General features: G+C 34.3%; 1 pseudogene; it reads right to left on the minus strand.

Moving 5' to 3' along the window:
* Positions 1–6,913: 6,913 nt before the first annotated feature.
* LOC131045863 (DNA replication licensing factor MCM4-like) lies at positions 6,914–7,975 on the minus strand (annotated as a pseudogene).
* Positions 7,976–10,356: the final 2,381 nt, after the last annotated feature.

Here is a 10,356-nt window from a genome sequence, read left to right on the forward strand (position 1 = left end):
TGTTGAAATTTTTCCAACCAAAGTATCTCTAGAAACTAAAGTATCAGGCATTGTTCTCAACTCATTAATAGCAATCACTTTCATTTTGTAAGCTGGTGGCAAATCTCTTAAAATTTTAGACACAATTTCATATTCACTTAAGGATCCTTCACAATATTGTATTCCTAAAACAATTTCATTAACTCTTTTGATAAATGCAAAAATTATTTTATCTTCTTCCATTTTTAAATTTCCATACCTGACCCGATAACATTCTAGTTTTGCAATTTTGACAGTGGTATCTCCTTCATTCAGTGTTTCCAGCTTATCCCAAATAGCTTTAGCAATAGACTAGTCTGATAATCCCATGATTTGTTGATCTGATAATGTGCTCAGAAGTGCTTCTCTTGCTTTGCAATCATTGTCCAAGTCCTTAGCCAATGTTGGTGAATGAGGTTGATTTAGAGTAGGACCAACATAGCCATTCTTTGTAACATCCCATATATCTCTTCCAATATAGTTCAGATGTGTTTCCATTCTGATCTTCCATATACCATAGTTAGTTCCATCAAGTTTCAGACTATCCTTCTTGAAAATATTTGTTGCCATAGGATCTCCTCAAGTTGTTAGGCTTTTGCAAAAAGAGGACTTAGCTCTGATACCAATTGTTAGGACCCGAGAAGGACAACTGAGAGGGGGGGGGGGGTGAATCAGTTGTGAACCAATTATCAATAAATTATAATTCAAATGCAAATTATTCCAACTTAAACTTAGTGCTAGTAAACCAAACTTAAATGTTGGTAAAATAGATAAATAGTTATAGCAGTACCAGTGTAACTTAATGCATGAAACATAAAGAGAAACAACATCCACAACACATGACATGGAGATTTTGACATGGAAACTCAGTAAGGGGAAAAACCACGGTGGGAAACCTTACCCACAATTAGATGATACTACTATAGATAGTAAGTGTACACAAATGGGGTCTGCACATGCAGAAAGGCCAACCGCCTAGAGCTCACTGCTCAATCACAAAATAGGAGTCACACTGACTACAATTGGATGGTTAAATCCAATGATAATGTACTACTCAAAATAGCATTTGCAATGCTGGATTCAGTACCGGTTTAAGATTTGAACATGAGTGTCAAACACCTTCATAACCTTCCTTCGACCTTCAAATAATGTCTGCGTGATTCGCACAAGGATCTGCTTATTTTCTCTCTTCAATATTTGAACACACTCATACCATATCCTATATCCGATCTTCAATAAGATCTTACAATCATATATACAAAACTTAAGACCAAATGCATAGGTTAGCTCACTAAAGATATTACAATTAAATCAATTACAAATAAGTCTTGATGCGATACAATATGTCGGCTCAATACATTTACCATATTATCCAATCAATAAACCATCTCCATAACGTGTCGTGCTAATTTGGAATAGATATCATGTATTGGTGCATAACCTAGACCTATCTGTCGGTAAAGGCAAATCTGTCAACTTGATTAGACCAATAAGCAAAACACCAAATCCAAACATCCAATCCATGTCTTTGATATAATCAAATGATCTCTAGATGATAACAAGTCATCATCACTACCAATGAACAATATATCCTGTTGGTGAACACATACTGGTGACTGTGCATAAGTCACTAACCATACTAGTGAACATAATGTAGACCTCCAAGAAGATAAGTGTTTACATCAATGATAAAACCAATGCAACACATGAAGAACTCATCCATAATACCAACAATATTGAAGCTTGGTCACAGGTTCAAACCCCTTGCTTATGCTGGGGGGGATTATTTCAAGGTGTGCGCCCTTGGTTTTCTTGTGTTGTGCAACACAATGCTCGAGGTTTGTGACATGGCTTAACCACCTCCTATGGATTCTATAAGTCTAGTGGTTGTATCAAGCATTAACAGGTTGATCTTTTGGTGCAATGACAACCACACTTATAAAACTTATATGAGCATGTGCCATTTGAACACAATGATATTATAAGAAACTTGGATGAGGAGCAATCCATGGATAGGTTAGAAGCATATGACATGGTCACAAGGGCTAAAGAGTGGAGGAAGAATCATAATTTCACTAGTTTTGATGCTTTCTCAAATATTGAGGACCCTATTGCAAGAATGAATGAAATGATTGCTCATATGGATGAAGTAATTGAAGGAGTTCCATCACATCTTCAGAAGAGGGTCCTAGAGGCCAGTTAGAAAAAGTATTCAAGTTGTAACTCCTCTTATACATTTGTCACCATAGTTTAGCCCTATGTTACAAAGTGATATTGAGGAAGTGTCTGAACAAGATGGAGGTTATATTCTAGAAGCTAACCTATACTAGGACAAACTAATTGTAGCGGAGCCACCCCAAATTGATGAAAGGGATGATATAAGGCAGTTAGAGTGTAAAGAGTTTTTTTCAGACAATGAATTTATTCGTACTCCTGAATTTAGATCAAATTTGTATAAGTATAGAGAAAATTTGTTGACACAAGGGGTAGATGAAATTACCTAAGAAAATGAAAATGATTTGTTGGAGAAACTTTAGGAGGATGTGGATGTAGAGATGGACATTATGACCCCTGCAAGGGGAAGACAACTTCTACAGGATGTTTGTGTTGTTATCATCCTAGGATGGGATATGTGCTCTTCTATTGTATTTGATAGATTTGTGAAAAATCCAAACACAAAAAGGAAAATTTTACTTGAGAATGTAGATAGAATATACTTTGGCTTTGGATTTGATTGCTATAGAGAAAACCTTGTTACAATGGGCACTTTATGCAAAGGATGAGATGCCCACTCTCATAGATACATATAAGGTTTTTGGCCACATCATGGTGTGGAGGGTGGAGGAGAAACATATCCATTGATCACTACAAACTTAAATATGAATGTTACGAAATTTAATAAGGCACAAGTAGAGAAATTGATCAGGGAAAGAGATGCTTTACAAAGTTAGATATGAGAAATCAGAAGATGAAAGGTTACAGATGGAGGACAAGCTAAAATCAATCACCAAAGGAGGAGAGCCTCTACTTGAAAATGACCAATGAGTTGTTCTAGCACTAGAGGATTCAACCTATTGGAGGTTGAGGGCACAAAATTTTTAAAAGATGTTAAAGGAAAGAGGGCAACAAACTAATAAAGTTGTATATGACATGATGGACAAGCTTATCACACACCAATTCAAAGAAATGATGTTTTATTCTAATAATTATAAGATCACATATGCAAGAAATTTTAACGCTCTCAAGGAGCATATAAGGATTTGAGAGAAGACGAGAGAAAAGATGGACAAATTGAAACTTAAAGATCTTGTGTCCTCAGATGATTCTAAAAGGATTAAAAAATTTCTTGCAAAACATCAAGAATTTCGAGAAGAACTTGTGAAAGATATGGAGTGCCTTGACAAAGAGGACACAAATAGACTCTCAGCCATTCTGCATGGTGATGATGGCTCGCTAGTTCCATTTGACTAGTTGAAAGACACGTTGGTGAAAGGGCTCCCTCAAGCTTTGGAAGATATCAATGATGAGGTGCATGTATTGAACAATATGAAAGTCATCATGGATGAATGGTATAAGAAGGAATATGTCATGAGGCATTTTATCACCAACATCAACAATTACAAATAACAGGAATACATTGAGCATAGGATTACAAACAATATGATTAAGACGTGTTGTTTCATCATGAGACATATAGTTTCAAATTAGGTGGCTCTTCCTTATAAAAGGAAGTGTGTTTTTTTTTTTTTTTAAAGACACTATATCTATCATATTCAAGTAGCAAGCAAGACATTTTCTGTTAATTTGTACCAGATTTTATTTCAGTAATATTAAACCCTTTTGTTGTGGCGTGTTATATCAGTTCATACTTTAAATTCATATTCACTTTTTGTATGGTTAAAGTAACCATAATTGTCTCAAGTTTCATATATTCAATTCCTTGTTGCTATTTATATTAATTTGCTCATCAAGGGTGAATTAAGTTAATTAGAGGATTAATATTCCTTTGTGTGGTTTCATGAATAATGCTTTCAAGGAAAGATATATCTAAGTAAATCACACTAACTCATTTGAGATTAAAGTCAGCCAAAATTTTCCTATGAAAGTGAATTAGCTTATTGTTTCATCAGGTACCTTTCAATTTAATGTGAGATTTTCACTTTTTTTTTTTAAACTGGTCCCCAATGTTCATCAAAATTTCAATGAACAATAATTATCGTCACTATTCCGATGATATTTTGACTGATATCAATGATGATGATGATGATATGACCAATCCTTACAATGTTGAATCTGGATCAGATGATATCGATAATGAGTTGGATGAAGAAAAAGATCAATGATATATTTAGTACCTTGGAATAATGTTCTAATGAGATCAACACATCTCCAAGCCACAAATGGGAAGGGCATACAAATGCAAAACAACAAAATGGGGATTTTTTTCTTCCTTCCTTAAATTATGGAGTTGCTTTTCTAGGTAGTTTCATTGGCCTAACCAAAAAAAAAATTCTCTATATTTTCACCATAAATATTATTTCTAAAATATATTTTCATCTACAATTCCATTATGTTCCCACTTTTGATTATATTATAGATAAGGGGGTTACCATCTCGAAATCCCTTGTTGCCAACATTTTGGTTGAGAACTATAATAAAGATAAAGATAACATAATAACTAAACCAATGAAAAAACACACTTGGGCTAAAAAAAATGTTATCAAATGATGGGGTAACTAAATCCAAATTCATTTAGAGCTCGAACATGTACGCAAATAAAAATATCATATTATTTCAAAATAATCACCAACTAACACATGTTATACCACAAGGATATTCAATAATCCAAAATCATCCAAAACATATGTACACTTCCTTTGGGGAGCTTATCAAAGTAGTATTTCAAAAATCAGTTGAAGCTAACCTTATTAAATTTCCACGTACCATAGTTTTCAATGACATTGCATCCAAACTTGCATTATTATTAGATTATTATTTTTAGGCCTTCATATCTTCTAGGAGGTGTTTAAATAAAGTGTTTTGTAGACATTTTGTGCTTCAAATTTACACAATAATTAAAACAAAGGAAAATAATTGGTTCCAAATTGTATTTTAAAGTTGAAATATAAAATTTTATTTTGAAAGTATAAAAATGAACTTTTAGTCTATTTGGCTCGTTTTTATTTGAATCTCATGTGTGCAGGAGTGGAGAGTTGGGGCTACAATATAGAAGACATAATCTATTTCTATAAGCAATCCCAGCAAAACCCCCATTGGCATAATGACTGCAAGGATCAATTGAAATACCAAGCCGCCCACAAAGCATCCAACCTACCAGAAATTGAAAAGTGGAGGGAGAGAGAGGACGAACAAGTGCAAGTGCCAACAAATCCACTATAAGTGTTGCATTCTATATTTTGGTCAACTCCCATTAATCATCAAATCTACTATAAAATTCTTCCAATTTACTAAATAGGGTTGAAATGGTATTGTGTTTTTTTACATTGAGTGGGTAAGGCTTTTTGGGGTAGAAAATTTGTATCAACTCTCATGGAGTCCATAGGAATACATCCCCTTCATGATATTTCCTAACTTGTATGCGCTCGGGCATACAACTCTCTCTTTCACATAGTTTGCCCAAAAAAATTATGGTTCTTACATTTTTTATTTATTTTTATGTCAATTCTATGGTCCTCCTACCTACATCTTTTCCATGATAAGAATCCTAACTGATGAAACAAGATTGGCTCGTCTTATTCTTTCACTAGCTGAAACTCCCATAGTGATGAGATCCATGTCAATGGTCCCAGTTGAGATCGGGTTAGTGCTTCACTAGTTCTTATCAACCTTTCAATTTGATGAGGTGTTGTTGTGATAACCTTTTTGCTACTAGTAGGGAAGTTGCCCTTCCTATGCATTTCAACATAACCATGGATCAGATCCTCTACAACCTCATCAGACATTTTAGGATGTATATGTTTTATTGCATAAGTGATATATGAGGTGAGGGTTGGGAGGTATCCAGTGTTTGGTACTCAGTCTCATCATAATGCAATGCAACAAGATGCCTTGCAAGGCACCAAGCTATTTGTTCATCAACTTTATCAAGAATTAGGTAGATTAGATCAAACCTAGAAAGCAATATTGGAGGAAGTTGGATATTATCAATAACTGAAAGTCTAGGTTTGTAGCATGGATCGCTAGGTTTGGCACAATATAAAACTGATGTTGTTGCATTAAGAGATGTTATGATCCTATCCTTTGCAATTGACACTATTTATTGTTCCATAACCTTGTGTAACATGCTATGAGTATTATCTAAAATCTTGTCAAACTCATCTATGTAACAAATACCCCTATCACTCAATACTAGTGCTCCACTTTCTAGAGCCGTTTCACCAGTTTCAAGGTCCTTTGATACATAAGAAGTCAAACCAACTGCAAAACTTCCATGACCACTTGTATAAATGCCTCAAGGAACCAACTTATGCACATACTGAAGTACTGTGTTTATTTTACATTGAATGGGTAAGGCTTTTTAGGGCAAAAAATTTGTATCAGCTCTCATGGAATCCACAGGCATACATCTCCTTCATGAGATTGCCTAACTTGTATGGGCTCGGGCATACAACTCTCTCTTTCACAGAGTTTACCCAAAAAAATTTATGGTTCTTACATTTTTTTTATGTCAATTTTTGTCATCAGATTGTACAACCACACTTTTCATTCCTTCCAACTTTAGCATTTTGTTACAAGAAAAAGTACCTAGTGATATACTACATAGCATAATGCTCAAAGCATATTAAAACAATTTGTCATAGCACTAAGACATCAGTCTTATGAAATACATCATTACTAATTATCATATGGGTGTTGTACCATCCTTAAAATTCCTTTAGGTTCTCTTAACATTGTCTCTATGGGTTGTAACAAACCCCTCGCTCACAAGGTTTCCAATTGCATTGCAAATATCATTGAGGTTTACTTTCTTGGATCCCTGTTTGTGCATTTCCTCTAGTAACTCTATTATACGTGTTGATGGTCCCGCTGCTTGCATCTTTTCCATGATAAGAATCCTATTTGATGAAACAAGATTGGCTCATCTTATTATTTCATTGGTTGAAGATCTCGTAGTCATGAGATCCATGGCAATGGTCCCAGTTGAATGATCGTTGGCATATTGTTGAAGTGCAACTTCAAGTAGGCAAAATGTTTCTACCACATCACACCTTTCGACCCACTTAGAGAATCGAATGCAGGATAGTGCTTCACTAATTCTTATCAACCTTTCAATTTGACGAGGTGTTGTTGTGATAACCTTTTTGCTACTGTCAGGGAAGTTGCCCTTCCTACGCATTTCAACATAACCATGGATCAGATCCTTTGTAGCCTCATAAGATATTTTAGGATGTATATGCTGTCTTGCATAAGTGATATATGAAGTGAGGGTTGGGAGGTCCAATGCATCCAGTGTTTGGTCCTCAGGCTCATCATAATGCAATGCAACAAGATGCCTTGCAAGGCGTCGATCTATTTGTTCATCAGCTTTATCAAGCACTAGGTAGATCAGATCAAACCTGGAAAACAATGTTGGAGGAAGTTGGATATTATCAATAATTGAAAGTCTAGGGTTGTAGTGTGAAATGCTAGGATTGGCACAAGCTAAAACCGATGTGCTTGCATTAAGAGATGCTATGATCCCAACCTTTGCAAGTGACAATGTTTGTAGTTCCATAACCTCATGTAACATGCTATGAGCATTATCTAACATTTTGTCAAACTCGTCTATTCAACAAATACCCCTATCACTCAATACCAGTGCTCCACTTTCAACAACTATTTCACTAGTTTCAAGGTCCTTTGATACATAAGTAGTCAAACCAATTGCAGAACTTCCACAACCACTTGTATAAATGCCTCAAGGAGCCAACTTATGTACATATTGAAGTACTGTATTTTTTTACATTGAGTGGGTAAGGCTTTATGGGGCAAAAATTTTGTATTAGCTCTCACGGATTCCACAAGAATACATCTCCTTCACGAGATTGCCTAACTTGTATGGGCTTGGGCATACAACTCTCTCTTTCACAAAGTTTGCCCAAAAAATTTATGGTTCTTACATTTTTTTATTTTTTTATGTCAATTTTTGTCATCAAATTGTACAACCATGCTTTGCATTCCTTCCAACTCCAACATTTTGTTACAAGAGAAAGTACCCAATGATGTACTACAAATCATAAACAAGTATAATCAAATTAGTTATTAAAGAAAGATTCATACAATGAGATAGTGTTGAGAATATATTTATGTAGGGTGCCTTATAGCAGTTCTCCATATTCAGCGCTATCTTGTAGGGTTCCTTAAGGTTCTGACTAAATAAGGTTCCGATTTTACAAATTTGTAATGTCCCCTAGGGTAAATGACTAAATAAGGTTTTGATTTTAGATGGTGATCAGATTTTGGAAGAAAAGACCTTTAACCTCTATTGATCTGAAACTACAAAATAGAATCAGAAGATACCAATAATTATATTAAGGGTTGCTCATACAAACAAGTATAGTCAAATTAATTATTAAAGAAAGATTCATACAATGAGATAGTGGTAAAAATATATTTATGTAGGGTGCCTTATAGCAATTCTCCCTATGCAACTCTTAAGTCCTTGCTCACAAGATACTCATTAGATTTTGGTCAAAAGATAAATTCATCCAAATCCAAGGTATACATCCTTAACTCTAATTGTCTTGTGAAAGCTAATATTAATAGGGTCCTATGCTTCCAATGATAGAATTACCTTGAAATCACTTTGGCATTCCTTTATTCATGGTTCAAAATAAACCTTTAGACTATCAGAAAGTCATTCAAAGCTTACAAATTAGGATCTCTAATTAGAAAGGCAAATAGTTATCAATGACATCTAGAATACAAATGATAGAATCAACTCTTGACACCATTCTCAATTGTTACATGGTTGTTTTGAAAGCTCCTAAATTAGTAGTCTCAAAATTAGAGAGTTATCAGAAATTTCATTTAGAAAGTAAATCTAGATAAAAAATAAAAACCCGTCTAATCTCATTAGAAAACATAAGTTTAGATAAGTCTAAAGGTGGATTGGGTATTCACAACATCTCAGTGATAAATTTAACTCTAGGTACAAAATTGGTTTAGCACATGTACAATAAGCCTCATGCCAAATCGTGTAAATTTATGCAAAGGAAATACCTTTATTCTTCTAATCTAAGAAATAAGTTTACAGTTTCTAATCCTTAATTTTATTATTATTTATTATTAAATTATTAAATTGTATTTCAAAGTAGGGACATTACAGTCTGCCCTTCCCAAATTTGCTTGTCCTCAAACAATGTTGATTTTAATTTTCTCAAACAAAGGTGAGAAGCATGACACATCTATGACCTTCATATCCCCATTGAATCACTCTTGTTAATCTCATATTCTACATTAACTAAAAATATGTGCATTCATGGTATACTAAAGAATCCCCCTATTTTCAAAAAATATTGCCCTAAATTCCTTTTTTTTCACCCCCTCCCAACAAACAACCTAAATTGAAAGCCCCCTATTTTCACCAAATATTGTATTTTTTCATAACCCAAATTAGGAAAACCCCTTATTTTTACCGATGGGCAAATTATTGTACCCTTATTTTTGGGATATTAAACCCCCCAATATGAATGTATGTGATATGATCTTTCCTATCCAGTGAAGCACCATGAGTGAAAATAAGGTCATATCTACATGATGCAATCATAATTAGGTCTTAATTAAGCACTAAGACATGAACACTAAGGTGAGGGCCCAAAATATGGACTAAATTGTAAGGGAGTATAATTTATAATTCTACATTTAGCCCCCACTTTAGCGTGAGTATGAGCCTGTGCACATACTCATAGTAAAGTAGATGAAAGAGAGATAAAGGAGAGGAGGAATGCAGAGAAAAATCATAAGGAGTATAAGACATCACTAATTTAGAGGAACCAAGCCCCCAATATTAGGATCTTAACTCACTCAATAATATGCAAGGGCACACAAAACAAGACAAAAACAAAAATTCAAAAAAAAAAAAAAAGACAAGCAAAGACACAAGACATGAAAACACACAAAAAAGCTAAAGACCAAAACAAGACCTCAAGTCAACTAGCCGAAGAGACCTTGCTATCAAAATGTCTCAACAACTAATATCATTATTGAAAAATGACATCACACTAACACAAGTGATCACATAAAAGAGAAAAGCACACATCACCCATAAACTGTCAATAGAAAAACTATGAGTTCATGAGAAGGAGAGAGAGAACACAAGTACACACTAGATGTGTT

Source organism: Cryptomeria japonica, chromosome 8, assembly GCF_030272615.1.
Source record: "Cryptomeria japonica chromosome 8, Sugi_1.0, whole genome shotgun sequence".
Classification (NCBI taxonomy): Eukaryota; Viridiplantae; Streptophyta; class Pinopsida; order Cupressales; family Cupressaceae; genus Cryptomeria; species Cryptomeria japonica.